The sequence below is a fragment of the Myxine glutinosa genome, chromosome 6 (genome assembly GCF_964187855.1).
Source record: "Myxine glutinosa chromosome 6, kmMyxGlut1.1, whole genome shotgun sequence".
NCBI lineage: Eukaryota > Metazoa > Chordata > Myxini > Myxiniformes > Myxinidae > Myxine > Myxine glutinosa.
This window is the reverse complement of record NC_136266.1, coordinates 48,056,636-48,080,977: the sequence shown is the minus strand read 5'-3', so window position 1 is coordinate 48,080,977 and position 24,342 is coordinate 48,056,636. Positions and strand designations below refer to the sequence as shown.

The 24,342-nt window shown below is 45.5% G+C and overlaps 1 protein-coding gene and 1 long non-coding RNA gene across 2 annotated transcripts in view; both read right to left on the bottom strand.

Annotated features, from left to right (window-relative positions):
• The window catches only part of LOC144892601 (uncharacterized), a 1,198,808-nt gene that overhangs the window by 609,830 nt on the left and 564,636 nt on the right, over positions 1-24,342 (bottom strand). The window lies entirely within an intron of this gene.
• Positions 21,786-24,342, bottom strand: part of LOC137429177 (uncharacterized) — an 83,635-nt gene continuing 81,078 nt past the window's right edge. Inside the window, exon 4 of the long non-coding RNA XR_010984826.2 lies at positions 21,786-22,420. This is a non-coding gene — a long non-coding RNA (uncharacterized LOC137429177). The remainder of the gene's footprint in view (positions 22,421-24,342) is intronic.

Sequence of the window (24,342 nt, the reverse complement as noted above, 5' to 3'; positions counted from 1 at the left end):
GGCTCTCACTTTCTATTTGCGGGTATGTGACGCATCCCCCCTCTCTCAAAACCTCCCTTTTCCTACCTCCTCTCTGGAGTGCATTTGCCTGCTGGAGCATGGTTTCTGCATAGACCCAGGTGAAGACCACTTGGTGGTCAAAACGTTAGACCCGAGCTTAAGGCCCAAGCAATTGCTATCGTTAGTGATGAGCTTCTATCCATGACTGAATGTAACGTATCCATGTAATTTGGTATAGCAATATAGGATAAGGCAATGCACACTGGGTATGACTGGGAGGAGAAGGTAGAAGGGAGGGGAATTATTTTTATGACAAGTGCCTGGAATAGGGTAATAATTTCCATCTGCGTCATAAAAAGTATATTGACATTGGGTAAAGCAATGAAAGTTTTACACTAATACGAGCCAGTGGTGCACACACACGTCATACAAAATAATTACGATTCATAAATAATTAATTTCACTTGGAATAAACTTAGGCACAAAGCTTAAACCTGGTACAACTTTAAGCGTGTTCCAATACACTGGGTAGTTACCCACACCGTTCACCTTGCACATAGGTGGTTCTAAGGTGATGGTGGGTTGTCAGATGAACCCACGTGCAGCATCGAAGACAGGCAGCTCTTAGGATAACACAGCTGCCATATTCAGGGATTCAATTGCTGGGCAGTTTATACTGGAGGGGGCAATAAAAGCCAGCCTAAGGACAGCCTGCTCTCTACTTCCAGCTGGGGGGGGATGAGTGGTGGGGGGAGGAGGTGATTCCAATTCAGCAGTCCGAAACAGATAAGAAAAGCCAAAACTAGCTGCAAATCAGACTTAACAGTGGCATGTTGGAAGGTCTGTACACTACAGGATCATCAGCCTGATAGGTCAGAATGACATACAAGGAACTGGGACGGTATGGAGTTGACTTAGCCGCCTTCAGTGAAACACGATTAGCAGGAGAAGGCCAATGTGAAGAGGTGGAAGCAGTAACACCTTCTGGACCGGTCCGTCTAGTATCGAGCAAAGGGAGGCTGGAGTCTTCTTTGCCATTAGCACATAAAATGCACACAACCATGAAAATCTTCCAAATAATGAGCGACTGATTAGTCTTCAACTTCAACAAGGGAGATATGCCACTTTCATTAGTGTGTATGCTCCAACAATAACTAATAGTGAAGAAACAAGAACCACGGGTACACTCCTAAAGTAGAGAAACTCATACTGATGGGATATTTCAATGCGCAGGTTAGACAAGATCATATTACCTGGTCAGGGATCATAGGACAACATGGAAATGGAAAGTAAAACCTCAATGGAACATTCCTTCTTTCACTGTGTGCTAATCATTAGCATCGCCTTGTTTTGCTTGAAAGACAAACACAAGACAACCTGGCATCACCCATATTCAAAGAATTGACACTTGCTGAATTATGTGCTCGTTCACCAGGGAGAAAAGAGGAGTGACGTACGAATCACACATGCAATGTGTGCGACTGACTGCTGGACAGATTACCGAATGATCTGCACAAAGATAAAGTTGAAAATACAACTTCAGCACAGAAAATCGACTTGCAAGACAATGAGGACGATTGATATATCCAACCCCTGAATAATCCCCAAACTGCAACTAAGTCTCCTGGTGGTGGGGTGGTGGTGGTTCGTTTGCAGCCTGTGGCTGCTTGGCTGCATCATTTTGTTGGGGTGTTACTGTGGCGCTGATGCCCCCATTATCCCCCCCCCCCCCACCCCACCCCAGCCCCAGCCCCATTATCAGTCAGCTTGTACTCATTTAGCCCACTTCAGAAGGATGGCAGGCTGAGTCAACCCACCTTGTGTTAATTCAATGGCATGACAGGGGCTCAAAATCAGGACCCTAGGAAATCAAGGCAGCCACCTTTACCGTTAAGCAGAAACCAGGCTTGCTTCAATCTATACTATAAGAGAGCCGTTTGTCTGTGTCTGTGTTTGTCTGTGTGTGTCAACATTCTCAGAGATGGTCAAACAGATCTTCATAAACCTTTCAGAGGTTCATCAGTGAGTGCAGGGGAGTGGTTTAGGCAACATATATATATATATATATATATATATATATTTGAAAGATGAAAAAAAAAAAAAGTTGGATTTTTTTAATTTAAGGAAATAAATAAATAAATATAAAATCGCTCTATATTGCCGAAGCCTTTGTGATCCTGGCTTGTGAAAGGTAATATTATATGATCCTCGGCCCCATTCCTTAGTGGATGCCAGGAAGTGTTTCAGTTCCCCATAAAAAATAGAAAACTAGAGCAATGCGACTGTATCACCAATATGCCTCCACGTAGTCCCTGTCTGTGACAACAATAGGTAGATGCCCTCGTTGACGGTCCTAAAAATATACAAGTTTGATTTAAATCCCTTCAGCTGTTTTAAAGTATCACATTTTTACCAAACAGGACAGGTTTCACATTGATCGGTAAAGCGGTTTCGGAGAAGGTGTTTATGAAAAATATTGGGTTTCAAGCTAATATGGCTGCCAAACCACGTGACATATGACATCAAAAATGTACACTCTGCATATGTATGGGTAGGGGATCACGTTTGTGAAGTTTCATGTTGATTGGATATGGCTCGTTTTTCTATTCAAGATGGCTGCTAAACCACATTACCTACAACGTCATCATTTTCAAACTATATGCAGCAATGGTGTTAGATGACATTTGTCAAGTTTTACATCGATAGGGTAAGCGGTTTCTGAGATGTAATTATTTCATATTTTCCTTCAATCCAATAGGGCTGCCACACTATGTGACCGATGACGTTTTTGTGATCAACCTTTAATTGCTATGTCAAGTCACCAGGTGGGTTAACTCAATAACACGTAAAGATTCAAGTCGATTGCTTTGGTGCTTTGGGAGAAGATGCTTTTTTAAGGTTTTAAGTTCAATCCAATATGGCTGCCAAATAATGTGACCTTTGATGTCATAAATTTAAGATTTCAATACAAATGGGTCATAGATCATATGTATGCAATTTCAGATTTTTAGGATAAGGAGTTCGATTAAAATATTTTTTTCCATTCAGCAGTTTCCAAGAATTTTTTAAAATTATTATTTTATTTATTTATTTATTATTATTATTTTTTTTTTTGCATACAAGATCGAGGCTCGTGAAAGAGCGAACATTAATCACACAGAAAGGCAAACAGACACATACAACAAATAACATCGGGAGCAGTAGACAAGATGGGGAGAGAGGGGGAAGGACACAAACAAAACATTTGAGAGCAGGGACCGAGAGACATGGAGACATCGAGAGATCTGTGGGAGGGAGAGGGCTTTGGGGGGGAGGCATGTGAAGGGGGGGGGGAGGGGGTGGGAGAGGTATAAACATATGTACACTGCCAAGACTTCCAGGAAGGAAGTTGGAATTTCAAACAAGGTGGATCAGGGGTGAATTAGTGGGGGTAGAAAAGATCAAGGTTTTGGATGGGGGAAGATAAGAGATGGTGGTGAACAGCTGTTTTAAAGACCTGGAGGGAGGAGTGGGATTGAAGGGAGTGTGGGAGTTTGTTCCAGAGGCGGGAGAAAAGAGGAATGAAAGAGTGAAGGTGAGCAGAGAGCCGAGATTTCGGCAGTTTAACCATCAGAGGGTTGCTGGCAGATCTTGTGCGACCTGTAGGAATATTTGGGGGACAGAGCACAGAGAGAGCTGGGGGAGCAAGGCCGGAGAGGAGTCGGTAGAAGACAGAAAGACCACCTACCTGCCTGCGGTGAGTGAGTGAAAGGCCCTCAGAGATAGCTTCATCGCGGGAGATTCCAATGATTTTGAAAGCTTTGGATTCAACAGCGTGAAGCCGAGCCAGGTGTGAGGCAGGAGTACCAGCCCATAGGGGAGAACAGTATTCCATTGAGCTGCGGATGAAAGCCTTGTATGTGGTGAGGAGCTCAGGTGTGCCGAGGAAGGACTTCGCACGACGGAGGATGCCCAGTCGGCGACTGGCTTTGGAGGCCAGCTTGGAAATGTGGTTTTCCCAAGAAAGATCATGGCAGATAGTGAGACCCAAAAGCTTGAGCGACAGAACTTCTTGGAGAGGCTTGTTGAGAAAGTATATGGGAGGGTTGTCCAGTCGATCTTTTCGGAGAGACATAGTAAGAGAGTGAGATTTCTCAGGATTGAAAGACATGTTCCAGTTGTTTGACCAGTCTGTGATTTTGTCCAGGTCTTCAGAGAGAGAGAGGAGGCTGCAGACTGCCGATCTGAGGGAAGAGGAATGGAGCGGCAGAGAGTGGAGTCATCAGCAAAGAGATAGAGAGGATTTTCCAGAGAGTCGGAGAGATCATTGATAAAGACCAGAAAAAGCACAGGGCCCAGCACACTGCCTTGGGGAACTCCAGCCTGAACAGGAAGGGGAGATGAGAGAAATCCATTCAGGGCCACACGTTGACTACGACCAGAGAGGACGTCCGCAAGCCATGCATGGAGATTTCCACGGATACCATAGGAGGAGAGTTTGGTGAGCAGAGCTGGGTGCCAGACTGTATCGAAGGCACGTGATATGTCAAGGGAGACAGCTCTGATTTCCTGTTTGGCATTGAGGACCTCCATCCATTGTTGAGACAGCAGAAGCAGCATGTCCAGAGTAGAGTGACCTGGTCTGAAACCAAATTGATGATCAGAGATCAAGCCATTGGAGAAGAGGAAAGATTTCATATCCGAAGCAATGATGGATTCCATGACTTTGCTGATAATTGGGAGCAGGCTGATTGGTCTGTAGTTGCAAGGATCTGTTTTTGCACCTTTTTTGTGTAAAGCGGTAATGTTAGCTGATTTCCAGGATGCTGGCACATGACCTTGAGCAAAAGATAGGGTGAAAAGAATAGAGAGAGGGTGAGACAGAGCGGCAGAGCAGGATTTTAGGACCCGTGGGCTGATGCCGTCTGGTCCAGTTGCAGAATCAGAGTCGAGGTTTGACAAAAACTCCTCCACCTTGTCAGGAGAAAAGGACACAGATTCCAGGAGCAGTTGGGTTCGACTGGGAAAGGTGGGAACAGAGAGAGATGGGTTTGGGACTAAGGATTTTGAGGCAAACACAGAGTTGAAGCATTCGGCTTTGTCACGTGCGATGTCAACTGTGTGGCCAATTTGAGGTAAGGGAGGGGATGGAGGGGGAACAAACACCAGAAACGGATTTGACCAGACGCCACCAGGATTTGGAAGAGGGCGACAGATAAGAGAGTTCGGTCTTGAGAACGGAGAGATATTGTTTCCTGGCTCTCCTGAGGGTAGACACACACTTGTTCCGAGCTTGGTGGAAGGAACTGAGATTGCCTTCAGTTGGATTAGCCTTCCAAGAGGCAAAGGCAAGTTGTTTCAGGGCAACTGCCTCACCACAAGATTCAGTGTACCATGGACGGGAGGAAGGGTAAGACAACTGAAGGCGAGATGGGATAAATCTGTGCATGAGAGAGATCAGTTTGCTTTGGAAGAATTCCCAGGAAGAATTGATGTCAGAGGCAGTGGAGATGGGAGACCAATCCAGACGATTGATGGCTGCTTGAAGACCGTCCCAGTCGGCCTGAGTGAAATGCCAGACTCGTCGACGCTGTGGAGGCTCTCTGAGAATGGCCAGAGAGATGTCCACTTTGACAAGCACATGATCAGAAGAACCGATTGGAGCAGAAGAAGAGCAGCAGACATTAGCAGGGAAGTTTGTCATAACCAAGTCTAGAAGAGAAGATACTCCATTGGCTGAGATCCGGGTCGGGAAATTGACAGATTGTGTCAATCCCAGTGAGTCACAGAAGTCCTTTGCTGAGGTGCCATGACTGGTGAGAGAGGAACCCACACCCAACCAGGTGGCATGATGACAGTTGAAATCACCACATATGAGGAAGAGAGAGTTGGGATGAGTGGATAGAAGTTGGTCCATGTTGTCAGACAGTGAAATGTAGATGGAGTCATCACTGTTTGGGGGACGGTACAGAACACATATGAACAAAAGGTGGGAGCGGAGAGGAAGCCGTAGCCAGAGGTACTCCTGGGGGTGAGGAGGAAAGAGGGCAGTGCAAGGAGAGTGAGGAAGAGTTTTTGATAAAGATAGCCACCCCACCACCAGGCCGAGGCTCAGGTCTATCGTACCGGAGGAGGGAGTAACCAGGAAGAGATATTAAGGAATCAGAGACATCTTGAAGGAGGAAAGTCTCTGTTAAGCAGATCAAGTCTGGATTGTCAGAAGCAACCTGTATGGAGAGATCAGTCAGGTTTGAGCGAAGGCCCCGGATGTTTGAGGTCCATACCGTTAATGAAGAGAGAGGGGGAGCATCGGGTACAGGACAGGGAAGGGGAGGAGTAGGGTAAGATGAAGGATGAGAGGGGGAGGTAGGGAGAGCAGTTGATAGTGTGTCAGATATTGCAGAAGAGTTCCAAGAAAGGGAAGGATGAGGAGGATGAAAGGTTTGATGGTGAAGGGATGAGGCACAGTGAGGGGTTGTTTGCGGGGGGGGGGGGGGGGCGCAGAGGAAAGTAGAAGGTTTGGGGGCGTGGAGGTATGAGATAGAAGGGAGGCGAAGTGGGGAGGAGGCAGCTTGGAGGAGGAGGGGGGAGGAGGGAGAATTGGAGAGGAATGGTATGGGGGGAGAATTGAATGGGAGGGGTTGGGGGGGAGTTTTGAAGGGGAGGAGTGAGGGGGGAGTTTAGGAGGGGAGGGGCAAGGGGGGAGTTTTGGAGGGAAGGGGCAAGGGGGAAGTTTAGAAGTGGAGGGGCAAGGGGGGAGTTTAGGAGTGTAGGGGCATGGGGGGGGATTTGGAGGGGAGGGGCAAGGGGGGAGTTTAGGAGGGGAAGGGCAAGGGGGGAGTTCAGGAGTGGAGGGGCAAGGGGGGGGATTTGGAGGGGAGGGGCAAGGGGGGAGTTTAGAAGGGGAATGGCAAGGGGGGAGTTCAGGAGTGGAGGGGCAAGGGGGGAGTGTAGGTGCAAGGGGGGGGGATTTGGATGGGAGGGGCAAGAGGGGAGTTTAGAAAGTGAATGATTAATGAAAGACGAACATTGATAACAATTTGGGTTTGTTGTGATTTTCAAGTTAGCAATCCGATTCAGAACGATGGAGGAGGGATGGAATGAATGTGAATTTAGACCATGTAGTGAGGGAGACGTATAAGATATTGAATTTCTTTTTTTTTGAAGTGGAATGAGATGGAGAGGAAATTGAGAAAAGCCTTTTAAATAGGAAGAAAAACAGCGTGTTGTAATATACCACTGAATAAAACACAGAAGGGGAAAGGTTAAACATATTTAAATAATATTTAAACAGAACTGTGAACAATCTTATATGCACAAAAATACCAACGGGGGGGGGGGGGGGGGGGAGAGCCGAGAGGGACCACCACGAGTCACGTGAACAGGGCAAACGGTGGATGGCAAGGAGATAATGGGGGCGGGGCGAACAGCACACCTGGACAGAAAATACAGGATGAGACAACAGTACACGTGGAGAAAGGAAAATAAATGTTTTTGGTTTTTTTTTGGGTTGTTTTTTTTTGGGGGGGAGGGGGGTGAGGATTTAGAACGTTAGACAGAGTATTATGTTCGGGGTAGAAGGGAAAAACTAAGAGCCAAGCAAAACACGCTTAAGTTAACAAAACACCGACGGGGGTACAACTACAAGGCCACACACGAGGAGAAGAACACGATTAATTAATTACGAGTTACAGGAAATTCAAACCAAAACTAACTATAATCAAACAATATCGCATGGACGATAAAATAACGAGTTGAAATTTGACAATCTATCTGGGGAAATGGGGGAGAAACACGTGGTCGAAGAACGAACGAACGAATATGAATGAATAAACGAATGAGCACAGAGAAGGTAGTCTTTTTTTTTCTTTTTAAGTTGAGATTTACATAAGGAAGTAGGCTATGGGGTGAAAAGACTGGGAAAACAGAGAACGAAAGTTATTGGATCACAAACGACGGACCGCTGAGAGAAAAACAAAGCCTCAAGGTTGTACAGTGTACACTGTACAAGGCCTCAGCTCAAGACACGACACGAATTAACACGATTTTCAATACAGGTATGAAAGATTTGCACCGAAAATCTTCGTCGGGACAATATACGTACATACACCATAAAAGAAATACAGTTATAACGAAAATACAAATGGGAACAATTACTTAACTTCGATTTCGATGGAGAGCGTGTAGAGCTGCGAATAAACGAAACCCTCGCCAGCAAGACCGGAAACGGAAGGCTTTGCATTCAATCCAAGATGGCTGCCACACCATGTGACCTATGAAGGCACTATTATCATAAAAACATTCTACCTGGGTGTCGCTGCTACCCTGAAAGTTTTGTCTCAATCGGACATGTGGTGGCTGAGGAAAACGAGGTTTAGCCCGTACGGATGGACGGACGGACGGACAACCCAAAAACATAATGCCTCTGGCCACCTTCGCGGGCAAAGGCATAAAACCAAAATTTGGTTTCTTCAAAATGGCAACAGGCTTAGAACATCACCAGGCAACACCAGGTACCCCTGCTAGTACTAAATAAAAACCTGAAATCAATGACCCCTGCCAATGACAATGTCGAAGCAGAGCGGAATCAATTATGGGCCAAAGTACCCACCACTTGAAGAGAATCCCTCGGTTATCAAAAACACAAACACAAGGACGGGTTTGATAAAAATGATGCAAAAATCTCTGTACTTCTGGAAGAAAAGAAACGTGCTTACGGAACTTTCATAGTACAGCTACATTCCTCTACCAAGAAGCTGCATTATAGAGTAGCTCAACATAAACTGCAATGTACCTCAAGACAAATAAAAACCCTCACGCAAAAAGGTTATTTACGCTATCAGTAGATTTCCGAGAGGTAAAGCTCCAAGGCCAGATGATAAATCTGGAGAAATTTTGAAACATGGTCGTGCTGAGCTTGTCACCCATATTCTGACTCTCTTTAACAATATATGGACTCAATAAGCAGTCCCACAAAACCTTATGGATACCAACATCAATAGCATCTGGAAACGCAAGGGCTCGAAGAGCATCTGTGGAATCTACAGAGGCATTGGCCTTCTCGGTGTTGTGAGCAAGATGCTGAGCAATGTTTTGGTTAATCGCTTGCTTCAGAATATTGCAGACGAGATCCTGCCAGAATCACAATGCCGTTAGAGCCAATATAATGGGACAGCAGACATGGTGTTTGCAGCTTGCCAACTCCAAGAGAAATGCACAGAAAACCATGAGGATCTATCTCTACATCGTGTTCATTGACTTCACCAAGGCCTTTGACACTGTTAATCCCGCTTGGTTTCTGGCAGCTACTCTCCGAATTTGGCTGCCCAGATAAAAAAAATCTCTTCCAGACTTATTAATGTTGGGATGACAGGGCCTATCTGCACCAATTGGGAAACATCAACGTGTTTTGAAGTGACTATTGGTATTAAACATGGTGGTGTTATTGCACCAACACTCTTGAACCTATTCCTTACAGCCATGGTTCAAGAGGCAGTCCAAGACATACCACCAGGTGTGACCATCAGGTTCGGACGTGAGAAACTATTTAACCTCTCAGACTGTGTGACTCAACCAGTCACAGGTACCCTGATTAGAGAGTTCCTGCATTCAGATGACTGTGCACCGGTTGCATATACTAAGGACATGCAGCATAAGGCCAACAAGTTTTCTGAATCCTCTAGAAATGATGGTCTACAGATCAGCATCTCAAAGACTGATGACTTATCAACCAGCACCTGGCAAACCATTTGCATCACCCAATACTAAAGGTGATGGTATGACTGTCAACGTTGTCAATAAGTTCACCTAACTTGGAAGTATGCTTTGCAACAACACTTGTCTACCTACCAATTCTACCAATTCCACACCTACCAGAGTAACAATTCCACACCTACCTACCAGGGTCTGCTACCAATTCCACACCAATGCCCTGGAGGAATTTCACCATCGCCATCTCAGATACATCATGAAGACCCGATCGCAGGACAAAGTCATAAATAATGAGGTACTACGCTGAGCTAGGGCCTGCAGCATGGAAGCTACTCTCCATAAAATACAGCTGAGATGGACTGGTTATATTCTTCGTATGGATGAAGGGTTGCAAATTTGATTTGGCGAGTTGACCCAAGGTAAATGACATCTGGGTGGTCAATACAAACATTATAAGGCCACCCTCAAGGAGAGCCTTAAAGACAAACATCGATCCTAATTCCTGGGAGCAGCTTGCATCTGGCCGGTTACTATGGAAAAGCAAAGTGAAAGCTGGGACTCTTCATTTTGAGAGATTTATGCTGATTGCATGATTTGAAGCGACTGTCCACGACACTTACTACCAGCACAAGCTACAATGTCAGACCTGTGGGTGTGTGTGCCAGCCCAGATTTGGACTCCACAGCCATCAGAGGACACATAGTGCATCGGAAGAATAAATTGGATGGCGGATGACAGTTTTTGACATTCTCGAAACCGAGAAATCAACTATCGCATCAGTTGCCCACGTACTCTATAATGCACTGTAATGAGGGACAATTTTAGCATTATTATTTCTTGTGGATCCACTTTTGACCCGAGCCATGCATTTATAAATTATTTGAATGACTCATGCTTGTTGGGAATGTACAGATAACCAAGTGTTATGAAGGGGCTGGAAGAATAACTTCGAGGTATGCACAATCATCTTTGAGCCGTCTAGCCTGGGTTTGGATCTCGACAAAGCTATAAACTGTTGCCCTTGTGTTTTGTATGTAGAGTGAGGCATCAATGTGCATCGAGTCCGACGGAAGGACATCAAGTTATTAGCCAGCAATGGTCATTGGTAGACTTTAAAGATCCCATGGTATCATTTGCGAATTAATAGGTGAGTTATCCCCGGCGCCTTTGCTAGGATTGTAAATGCCTGCACTGACTGACCGCTGACATGGCAACACCAAACTACCCAGCGTAACCCTTGCCAAGAGATTGCTTCATTGGTGCAAAAACTCTGGAAGGAGTATGGTACATTGATGATGAGGGATAAGGGTTGGGGGCGGGGGAGGTGATAGTCCATAGATAGAATGTGGTAAGAATAGAAGGACCGTGTGCTTGAGGAGCTTCAATTTATTCCTGTTTTCAGGATCTGTCAGAAGTAAGTTGTGTGTGATATGGACACTGACAGGCAGGAATTATAAACCTTAAAAGTAGAATAGGATATGGTTGTATGCTATAAAACCTTCTGTGTAGGCGAAGCCAGGTGGAAGACTTGTGGCATTCATCACCAAAATGGACAATATCACAGGCATTTTGGCCGCTGTGTTATAGTGTGATGCAGAGGCCTGGAGAGGGGCAGAATGGCCTCAAAGGTAGAGCCGCCCGGACCCGCCATGTATGAGGGTGGGTCATAAAAGGTGGTAAAAGCCGTGTCCATGCATGGGCATGGCAGATGAGTTGGGCTTCTTGGAGATGCCATCTCTCTGCTTCGTCGCTCTCAATGAAAGACCAGCGGAAAGATGTGAACACCAGTGGAGATCCGCAAATGCCAGCTCCTCATCGCTATTCTCTCATCTCCCGACCTGTGTTATACCTTTGTCCTGTGCCACACCAGCCTGCATGACCATGGGTCATGTTACAGCAGAGAACACCATGTGCCTGCCTTTAGTCCTCACTTGTGTTCCCTTTCGTCGTTCAAATCCAGTATTTTGGCAACATAGAAGGATTCCATTTGTGCATAATTTAAAGTGTTTTCCTTTCTTCCTACTTGTGTCTGTCGACCTCCTGTTTCGTCCAATTTATTTATTGGTGTCTCGTCCACCCTGACCCCTGTATTCATTTTAAATAAACCATTTACTATAAGAAACATCTTGTGTTTTGCCTTAATGGATGCCTGGACCAATTGCCAAATTCGGTTTATCTATTGGGCGATCCTCAGGGGATCTTAACTTGTTAAATGAACGCAGTGTAAATTTCGTAAGCTCATCGATCTTCAGGGTTTGTACAAACCCCTGGAGTGACAGGTGACGATAGTCAGACCCATCAACGTGACGATACACACATGCGGACACAAAATGGAATTCTACTGACCACTTTGTGGGCACTGGGTGAAATGCACATCCCTAAAATGCCACAACAGAAAACAAAATATCTGTTTTCAGATGTCTGTAAATTTAAAATTGCAAAGGTACACTGTTTTCGAGGATATATCCTGAAAGCGTTGGGTCAGTCACCCAGGGTTCAAAGGTTTGGCTTAATATCTTTATCTAATTTGGCAACATACGAGCCTCCCAAAACATCAATAACAGGCTTTATTTTCCCTGAGTGCAAAAAAACAAATAAACAAAGAAAACACATGGTCGTGACACCCTATTTTCAGAGCAACAACATCAAAACAATATATAATTTGGGACTTAAGTTTTTTTTGGTAGAATATTTTGCCTATAAAGGGTGTTTGTTTTTCAGGAAAATATTGGATGGACACCTCGGGACCACAAGGTGAGATGACCTGGAATGACCCGATGTGCAGATCGTATTAAAGCTCTAACCACATGGTCTTGAGTCCAAGACGTCAAATTCTACACACGAGTCATTTTGCAGGTATTTATTTTCAAACCTGGTCTCTAGTCCTATAAAATTGATGCATAGGTGAGAAACAGAATTTTGGATGTAAAAGATCTACTAATACACAGTTGTTTGTAAAGGGCCTTTTGCCTAGCTGGTGCCCAAATATTATTTGTAGCGGGTGTGAACTTGGAAAGACTTCTAGATTATTATTTATCACACTATGACATAATCTGGTATCAGGCCCATAAACCTAGGCAATACTTGGTATCAGGGAATGTTGAAGACCAAGTAGGCCATTTACTCTGTCAGTTTCATGGCTGTTCTTCACTTTCTGCATTTTGATCAGACGTAAAATGGGCTGAGGTTAGGTGAGGGGTGAGAATGAGGGTAACCGCCTAATTCCTTGGCATGACGCAGAACAACTCACTTCCTGTGCTTCATGAAAGAGTAATGTTTCTCTGAGAGACAAAAACAGATGTGGAAAGGGCCAAGGGGGAGGAGAGTGTCAATAAATAATAAATAAATAATGCACACTCTTTCGGGCTCATCTGTTTGTTGGTTCCATCTATAAGCAATTGCCTCATGATGCCGTAAGCCTACATTTGAAATCCCACATACTGCCAATTGCCAGTTGCCACCTAATGAACTTGCCTTTCATGCAATACATGTACAAGCTTTTTAATGGAAACCCGAGACTGTTAGAAACAATCCTTGCATTTCTGCATTCTCACATTCCAAAATCACCTTGTAAAAAGGAGAGAATTTTTTTTATATATCTTCCCTACAAGCTCTTCAAAATGTTTTTTTACAAGTGCCAATATCGACCTTAAATGCCAGATAATCTAAATAAACACGGCCACAGCAATGCTTAGTAACAGGCTATCCCGAACCACGACAACCACATCAATAACGTTAACGGGCTTCAAATAGCGGTTGCCAGGAGCAGTCACTTGTTCAAATCCTCGTGAAAGCCACAACTCTTGATGTTTCTCATAATTGATCCACTCTGTGACGCCATGAACGTACAAAGACCGAGACAAAGGAAGAGGTAACTTGGCCTATAAATGAGCTAGGATAGTGCAGAAGTAGCATACTCGTCTTTCACCCGACTAGTCACTGCTTCACCAAATTCAAAATGTCACCCTGGTCAAGTTAGGAAAGCAGCAGGGATGGAATACTCATTGGTTAACCCTAACCCTAACAGCCCATGGTCCCAACTGCTGACACTCGCTCGTGGTCCATAAAGATGCTACGTAAATAAGCCAATTTGTCATGATAACCACCATCGTTTCATTCATTCATATCCACTACACATCCCAAAGCGCATATGGCCAACCGGTTTCCGTAGCTTCATAGTTGTTTTTTTTCATAGAACTGGGTTGCTGGCCCATTGCCCAACTGCCAACCTGGAGAACCAGTGACGAGGGTTTTTTTTTAAACTGAAGCATGCCCTTGCATTTGCTAACCCCAGTTTTATGTGATGGATCTAGTATAGATCAACCAAGATGAAGCTTGCAAGACAACAAGTGCTTGTTGATTAAATGAATCATTCAATTCATTCACCTCCTGATGGCCTTTCCTCCATAAAGGTTTTCGTTACTCTCCCCAGACACTCATCCGCCCGAAGCCGTTGGCACTTCCTGGGGTTGTTGAGATATTTAACTGCCGCTCAGCTTTCGGCATTTGCTCTGATAAGATTAGCAAAGCAGGGCCACCACGAGCAAGTTTTTACAGCTCCAGCCCTCTACCGCCCTGGTGATAATCGGGCTAACCCGGGTCAAATTCAAAATTCCTACCTCCATCTGTTGGGGGTACTACATCAGTGGCATCGCCATGCCTGAAAAATGATGCAACCTGCAGCTAATTGCTGTATACCATCTAGCTTAACAAACCCTTCAAACTATGATCCGGCATGCAAGGCCACCACTGCTGGCACCACACCAGAAGGTCTTATAGAGATCGAGAAACGTTAACAAGCCTTCTCAGAGGTGAACATGTTAATAGCTTGGATATGGAGCATAACCAATTGACTTGAAAAATTGGTTTGAGTTCAACAAAGGAAACTGTAGAAATATTGACTCAAAAATGTCAGTTATACTGGCAAGCTGATGCGATAAATTAATATCAGAGGTTATTGGATTTCGTTCAATAGGTTTCCACTCAGTATCCAACAGTGCGAAGGAAACATGCAGACAAAAGTAAACTAACCAACCAACCAAACCAACCAACCACCCAAACAAACACCCAGCCAACCACCAAAACCACCCAAAAAACCAACGACCCAACCAACCCACCAACCACCCAAACAACCAAACAACCACCCAAACCACTCAACCAACCAACCAACAAAACAACCAAACCACCCAAACCACTCAAACCAACCAAACAACCAACCAAACCATCCAAACAACCAACCACGCAACCAACCAACCCACCAACCACTCAAACAAACCACCAACCACCCAACCAAACAACCAAATCAACCAAACGACCAACCAAACCACCCATACCACTCAACCAACCCACCAACCACCCAAACAAACAACCAACCACCCAAACAACCCACCAACCACTCAAACAAACCACCAACCACCCAAACAAACAACCAACCAACCCACCAACCACCCAAACAAACAACCAACCAACCCACCAATCAACCAACCCACCAACCAACCAAATAGCCAAACAAGCACCCAACCAACCCACCAACCAAATAGCCAACCAACCCACCAACCAACCAACCCACCAACCCACCAACCAACCAACCAACCACCAAAACCACCCAAACAACCAACAACCCAACCAACGCACCAACCAACCCACCAACCAACCCACCAACCAACCAACCAACCAAACAAACAACCAAACAAACAACCAACCACCAAAACCACCGAAACAACCAACCACCCAACCAACCCACCAACCCACCAACCAACCATCCCACCAACCATCCAAATAGCCAGCCAACCAACCAACCAACCAACCACCCAAAACAAACAACCAACCAACCAACACACCAACCAACCCATCAACCAACCAAATAGCCAACCAACCAACCAACTCACCAACCAACCAAATAGTCAACCAACCAACCCACCAACCATCCAAATAGCGAACCAGCCCATCAACCACCCAAACAAACAACCACCCAACCACTCAAACAACTAACCAACCACCCATACAAACAACCAACCACCAAAACCACCCAAACAACCCACCAGCCAACCAACCCACCAACCACCCAAACAACCAACCAACCACCCACCAAAACCACCAACCACCCAACCAACCACTCAAACAAACCACCAACCACCCAAACAACCAACCAACCAAACAAGCGCCCAACCAACCAACCCACCAACCAACCAACCCACCAACGAAATAGCCAAACAAGCACCAAACTAACCCACCAACCAAATAGCCAACCAACCCACCAAACAACCCACCAAGCAAGCACCCAACCCACCAACCAACCCACCAACCAATCAACCAACCCACCAACCAACCAACCAACCCACCAACGAACGAAACAAGCACCCAACCAACCCACCAACCAACCAACCAACCAACCCACCAACCAACCAACCCACTAACGAAACAAGCACCCAACCAACCCACCAACCAACCAAATAGTCAACCAACCAACCCACCAACCAACCCACCAACCAACCAAATAGCCAACCAACCCACCAACCCACCAACCATCCAAATAGCCAACCAACCCCCCAACCACCCAAAACAAACAACCAACCAACCCACCAACCACTCAAACCAACCACCCAAACAACCAACCAACCAAACAAACAACCAACCAAGCAACCACCAAAACATCCCAACCACCTACCCAACCAACCAAACAACCAATGAACTACACAACCAACCAACCAACCACCCAACCAAAAAAACCACCAAACCAACCACCCAAACATACAACCAACCAAATGAACCACCCAACCCAACAACCAACCAACCACCAAAACATCCCAAAACAACCAACCACCCAACCAACCAAACACCTACCCAACCACCCAAACAACCAACGAACCACCTACCCAACCAACCAAACATCCAACCAACCAATGAACCACCCAAGCCAACAACCAACCAACCAAGGACCAACACCACCCAAACAACCAACCAACCAACGAACCAAACAGCCAACCAACCAACCCACCAACCATTCAAACAACCAACCAACCCACCAACCACTAAAACAAACAACCAATGACTCAAACAAACAACCAACCCACCAACCACTCGAACAACCAACCAACCCACCAACCAAACAAGCACCCAACCAACCCACCAATCAAATAACCAACCCACCAACCACCTAAAACAAACAACCACCCAACCACTCAAACAACCAACCCACCACCAAAACAAACAACCAACCACCAAAACCACCCTAACAACCAACCAGCCAACCAACCCACCAACCATCCAAACAACCAACCAACTTCCGAAACAACCAACCACCCAACCAACCCACCAACCAAGAACAAACCAACCAACCCACCAAGCAAGCAACCAACCCACTAACCACCCACCAACCACCCAAACAAACAACCAACCAACCACCCACCAAAACAACCAACCACCCAACCAACCCACCAACCAACTAACCACTCAAACAAACCACCAACCCCCCAAACAAACAACCAACCAACCAACCAAACCACCAACCAAACAAGCACCCAACCAACCCACCAACCAACCAACCCACCAACCAAATAGCCAAACAAGCACCCAACCAACCCACCAACCAAAGAGCCAACCAACCCACCAAACAAGCACCCAACGAACCCACCAACCAAACAAGCCCCCAACCAACCCACCAACCAAATAGCCAACCAACCCACCAACCAACCCACCAAACAAGCACCCAACCAACCAACCAACCCACGAACCAACCAACCCACGAACCAACCAAGCCACGAACCAACCAACCAACCCACCCACCCACCATCCAACCAACCCACCAACCAACCAACCAACCAACCAACCAACCCACCAACCAACCAAATAGCCAACCAACCAAATAGCCAACCAACCCACCAACCAACCAACCCACCAACCACTCAAACAAACCAACAACCACCCAAACAAACAACCAACCACCAAACCATCCCACCCAACCAACCAACCACCTACCCAACCACCCAAACAACCAATGAACCACCCAACCAACCAACCAAAAAAACCACCTAACTAACCACCCAAACATCCAACCAACCAATGAACCACCAAAACCACCCAAACAACCAACCAACCAACCAGCCCACCAACCACTCAAACAAACAACCAACGACCCAAACAAACAAACAACCAACCAACCCACCAACCATTCAAACAACCAACCACTCAAACAAACAACCAACGACCCAAACAAACAACCAACGACCCAAACAAACAACCAACCAACCCACCAACCACTCAAACAACCAACCAACCACTCAAACAACCAATCAACCCACCAACCTCTCAAACAAACAACCAACCAACCACCCAAACAACCAAACAACCAAACAGCCAACCAACCAACCCACCAACCACTCAAACAACCAAACAACCAAACAGCCAACCAACCAACCCACCAACCACTCAAACAACCAACGGCCCAAACAACCAACCAACCAACCACCAACACCACCCAAACAACCAACCAACCAACCACCAAAACAACCAACCACCCAAACGACCAACCACCCAAACAACCAACCACCGAAACCACCCAACTACCCAACCAACCACCTACCTACCCAACCAACCACCTACCTAACCAACCACCCAACACAACAACCAACCAACCAACCAACCACCCACCCAACCTACTCAACCAACCAACCAACCACCCACCCACCCAACCAACCACCTAACCAAGCAACCAACGAACCACCCAACCAAACAACCAACTACCACTGATACGTCTAGATGTACCGAATCAGTTATAGTACATATCTGGATTCATGTTCAATATTTGCAAACTTGTGTTTAATTTTATGATCTTAAAATTCCACTGTACTCTTGAAATAATTAACCAAGATAAATATTACAGCAGGGAAAGGCAGGATATCAAATTAATTTACGTACTAAACGCGATGATCAAATCTGATCATTAATGAACGAAGTAAGAACTTTTTTTTATACAATAACTCTCCTTCCTGCATCACAAAACCAAAATACAATTGCACAACAGGTGCTATTGCTCGATAGTAACAGGCCGTCCGGCAGAATACAGACTTATACTTTTATTGTATACAAAGTCTCGGCTCATGGAAGAGTTAGAAAACATAACAGAGCAGGACATAATAGAAGAAAAATAACATCGTGAAAAGCGGGAAATTCCCCAAAAATAGGGTAGGATGATCGAAAAATGGGGATGGGAAAGAATGAAATCAAAGGGAGGGGCAAGAAGACACAGGGGATGAACAATCAGGGCAAAGGCTCAAACAGAGCAAGAAGAGGAAGGAAGACACAGGGAATGAACAAGCAGGGCAAAGGCTCAAACAGAGCAAGAAGAGGAAGGAAGACACAGGGGATGAACAAGCAGGGCAAAGGCTCAAACAGAGCAAGAAGAGGAAGGAAGACACAGGGGATGAACAATCAGGGCAAAGGCTCAAACAGAGCAAGAAGAGGAAGGAAGACAGGGGATGAACAATCAGGGCAAAGGCTCAAACAGAGCAAGAAGAGGAAGGAAGACACAGGTAATGAACAAGCAGGGCAAAGGCTCAAACAGAGCAAGAAGAGGAAGTTAAGAAGGTGGGCGAAATATGGGTAGAGGGGAGGACACAACAATCAGAAAAAGAAGGGTTAGGCATGAGGTGGGGATTAATGAGAGTAGAAAAGATCAATAATATGGATGGAGGGGGGGGGGGGGGGGTGACATAAGTATGGATGGGGGTGAACCTGAGATGGTGGTGAACAACCATCTTGGAGCCCGGGAGGGGAAATGGGATTGAACAGACTATAAGGAAGTTGGTTTCACAGGCGAGAGAAACAGAGGAAAATAGAGGGCACTTGGTGGAGTGCGTACCTCCACCAAACTGATTACTTTACGTTTTGTATCCCACTGATAGGCCAGATCTAGATTTTTGCCTAAACCAAGATTGAATCGCCTTGTCTTGTTACCTAACCAACTCATCCACCTAGTTTTGTCATATCTCCTCCACAACCTTTTGATATAGCATGTTTTATATGGTTTTGGCCCCATCTCTCAATGGTGAAGAATCACTAACATTTTTCAAATTCTCGTATCCGGATCCAGATTTGGATCTTCACCAAAATCTAAGCAATCCATATTTTTGAGATATCCTGCACACAAACAGGCAGACAAACAGACAGGGGTGAAAACATAACTTCCGTCCATTGCAGATGGTGGAGGTAAAAATGAGTGGACGTGGGCAGTGAACTTGGGTTTTCGGAGCTTTGCCAGATGTGGGGTACTAGTAACTAGTAGACTGTGCACCCTGCAGAACCATGAAGGTGGGGGTGGAGGAGTGCACAGAGAAAGGAAAGGGCAGAGAGGGCAAGACCAGAAAGGAGGTGGTCGAACACAGTGAGGCCACGGACCTGTCTGAATGTGAGTGCAACAAGGCCACAGACTCGGTTTAATTGGGAGAGATTCCATCGATTTTTGAGGGCCTTGGTTTCCATGGCATTAAGAAGTGCAAGTGTTGAGGCAGGGGCACCAGTACAAAGGGAGAAAAGTACTTCATTGAGCTGCAAGTGAAGGCCTGGAAAGTTGATAAAACGTTCAGATTTGCCAAGGAAAGACTTTTCACGAGAAAGTCTGTCCAGTTGGCTTGTCTTAGAGGAAAGCTTGGATATATATGGTTTGCTCAATAAAGATCATGGCTGTTTGTGAGGTGCAAAGGTTTGAGTGACTGAATTTCTTCAAGAGGATTGTTTGGAAGGAGAAGGGAAGGTTTGTCAGATGGTTGTTTCAGAGAAACAGAGTGAGAGATGTGTCAGTGTTCAACAGACATAATCCAAGTGTTATAGAAGCTCCTGATTATATCAAGGTCTGCAGAGAGGGAAGAGGCTGTTGCTTGCTTATCTGAAAGAGGAGAGATGCTACAGCAGATGGTCGAGTCATTAGCAAAGAGATAAGCAGGATTTTCAAGTGAATAATAAAGATAGTTGATGAAGACGAGAAACAGGACTGGGCCCAAGACACTGCCATGAGGTAGGTAATCCAACCTCAGCAGGGAGAGGAGATGAGATGAGAAGTGAGTTTCCCAATGAGTCATCCACTGACTACGAGATGGAGGAAGTCTAACTCTGTAAGCCATGAGGGGAGGTGGCCTTTGATGCTGTAAGCAGTGAGATTGGAGAGCACGGCCCTTTGTCAATTATTCAAGAATTGAGAGATATCCAGAGAGACTGTCCTGATCTCATGTCTGAGATTGAGGGTCCCCATTCATTTTAGGGAGAGCAAAAGCAGCATGTTCAGAGTAGAGTGACAGGGTCTGAATCTGAACTGAGGGGGTGAGATCAGGCTAGTTTTATGTATGCAACATTAAGGCTCGTGGAAGCGCGAGAACATTTAATGAATCAGGATGCAACAGAACAAAAGGAACAGCAGGGAGAGGGGGGTAAACACCAACAGCAGAGTTGAAGGATAAAATAAAGGGAGATTGACAAATAAGGGAAGTGTTGAGGAAAGAGGGGTAGGAGAGGATGCACAGGGTGGACAAGATGGATACGGAAGCAAAGTCTCAGGAAGGAAAAACTGGAAAATTTGGAAGGAGGTGGTCTTGGGGGTGGGTGAAGGTGGAAGGGCTAAGGAGGCAGAAAGGATCACGGTTGGCTCAGGTCGGAAATCTTTCAGTGGTGGTTGGAAGTCTTCACTACATCTTGAAGTGGTCTCGGAAATGCTTTCCTTCCTGGCAGCATCTGGGCATAACCTCGACATAAAATCGGCCTGAGTATGTGTGCAGCAGATGTCCAAGCTTCAGGTGGAACATCCACATGTCTACCAACACTTCGAAGAAGGTTACCATGTTATCAGAAGAAGTGATCATCTATAGGTTGGCCTGTCCTCAGATGTAATCATAGATCAGGTGCTGATGAGAAGTATGAAAACCGGTGGTGGACTCATGAGAGGGTGAGGAATGACAGAACAACTACATCTTACGTGGCTGCTTTCCATGTCAGCTTGTCAGAAGTCAACAATGCCATGCAGGAGCTAACACAGGTGTACTACAACACAGGGTAGCAGAACAAGTGTAGCAGTATCCGAAAGCCCGGGAATGATGGAGACACACCCGTTCAGTGAGCAGCCATGATGGGACTACTTTATTGTACATACATCACAGGAACGCATCATCATTCCCTCATTGGCATAATATGTATTAGCTGTACTTCCATAACAACAAGGACATGACACAGGCTAGACAAGCACGAGACATGAAAGACATGCACACAGTTCTTAGCTACCTACAAGAGAGAAACCCCTTCAGCTCTGCTCGAAACTTGTGTAATATCTCCACAGGTGTATATGCACAGAACACAGTCGATGTTGACACATCAAAAGCCTTTGGAAGAACCATCCTGATCAATACAGGCAGTCCCCGGGTTACGAACGCCCGACTTACGAACGCCCGTACTTACGAACCGACAAAAAAAAAAAAAAAAATTTTTTTTTTTTTTTGTATACAGAATCGAGGCTCGTGAAAGAGCTAACATTTATCACAAATAGAAAAAATCAAACGCACACAAAGTATATAATAAGGGGAGCGGTAGACAAGAGACATATGAGAAAAGCTCTGTTCAAGCCACCCTTGATGTTTACTTTAAGAAAATTGACCAGCACCAGGTCCATCATCTCCAGCACCAGGTCCATCCTCTCCAGCACCAGGTCCATCCTCTCCAACACCAGGCCCATCATCTCGGAGAGATATATCTAGGTATGATCGTTTCAAGGTTTGCAAGACATCAATTGGAACGAGAGTAAGTGTTAACCTTTAATCATTAGCTTTTCTTTTCTATCTAAACAGTTTAAGAAATTTTTCTTTCATGTGTTTATACCTATAAAAAGATGAACAAGTGGAAGGAAAGTATGGAGACAAAAGGTCTGAAGGTGAATATAGGAAAGATGAAGGTGATGGCAAGTGGTAAAGCATGTGGTGAGGTGGAAAGAACTGGGAAGTGGCCCTGTGCTGTGTGCAGGAAGGGTGTCGGAGTGAACTCCATTCAATGTACAATTTGCGCTGAGTGGGTTCATCAAAAATGTAGTGGTCTGAGAGGGTCATTAACCAGTGTGGCAGCTACATTCAAATGTAAGGTGTGCACAGAGGGAGCTGCAGATGGACGAAATGTTGAGTTGGATCTTGGAGACGGCATGAAGCTGGAAGGTGTGAAAACATTTTGCTATCTCTGAGACATGCTGAATGGAGAAGGTGGATCAGACTCGGCAACGGTTGCTAGAGTGAGATGTGCATGGAAGAAGTTTCGGGAACTGAGTGGCATGCTGATGAGGAGGGGAGTGTCGTTGAAGCTGAAGGGAAAGGTGTATGCTGCATGTGTGAGAAGTGTTATGATTTATGGGAGCGAGACATGGGTCATGAATGTAGAGCAGCAACAAAGGCTGGAAAGGGTGGAAATGCGCATGGTTCGGTGGATGTGCGGAGTGTCGCTGAGAGAGAGGAAGACAAATGATGAATTGCGAAAGATGATGGGAATAGAGCCTGTGATTGATGCTGTGAAGAGGAACAGGTTGAGATGGTTTGGTCATGTGTTGAGGAAGGATGAAAGTGACTGGTTGAGAAGAGTGATGGAAATAAATGTAGAAGGAAGTAGAGGACGGGGAAGACCGAGAAAGACTTGGCTAAAGATGGTGGAAGAAAACATGCGGGCAAGGGGGTTAACAAGGAGAGATGCAGAAAATAGGGCAAAATGGAGAAGATTGTCATGGGGACCGCAAGGCTAACCCCCGCTCTAGCAGGGAAAATGGCCTTAAAATGCATATTGTTGTTGTGTTGTTGTTGTTTTTATACCTATAGATGTTTTAGGTAAAATATATACTATATACTTAGACAAACATTTGACTAATTGACGCTAGATGTGAACCGTACGCAACTGTTCCGACTTACATACAAATTCGACTTACAGACAGACTTAAAACGGAACTCGTTCGTAACCCGGGGACTGCCTGTATGAATGGAAAGAACTGCTACTGAGTTCACATTCAAGAGAAGGATCAGGACGTCACATTAGGCACAGAATCTTCAGTGATGATTGATAGTGATAGCGTACAAGTGCACCCTCGACGACTTTTCCAGCAACTGACGCTTGCCACAAAAATGTCAAATGACCTGGAATCAGTTTTCCAATTTGAATTGTGCAGCCATTCCCCAACTTTGTTCGATTCTGCAATACTACTCCGAGGAACCTGAGAAGCCAGTTCTGGCAGATGCCATCTGTTCTCTCATGGCACCCAAGATTCCAGGAATAACAGGCGAAGTCCATCACGTATTGGATGGTGGGAAACTACTTCACCGCATCCTGTATACACGTGGATCGACATACAAAGAGATATGTGCTCGGTACACTAACGATGCAACAAAAAAGTATGGAAAAGCCATCGTGGTGTTTGATGGGTATGATGGTATATTCACAAAGGACATGACACACCATCGACGAGCAAAACGAGGTGCCAGAGGAACTGTGACATTCAATGAGGACATGCGCTTTATTGTGACAAAGGACTAATTCATGGTAAACAAAACAAACAAGCAGTGGTGTGTCATGATGCTTCGTGACAAGTTATAGAATGTGCAATGTAAGCCAACTCATGCTTCTGGCAATGCTGCTCTCCTCATTGGA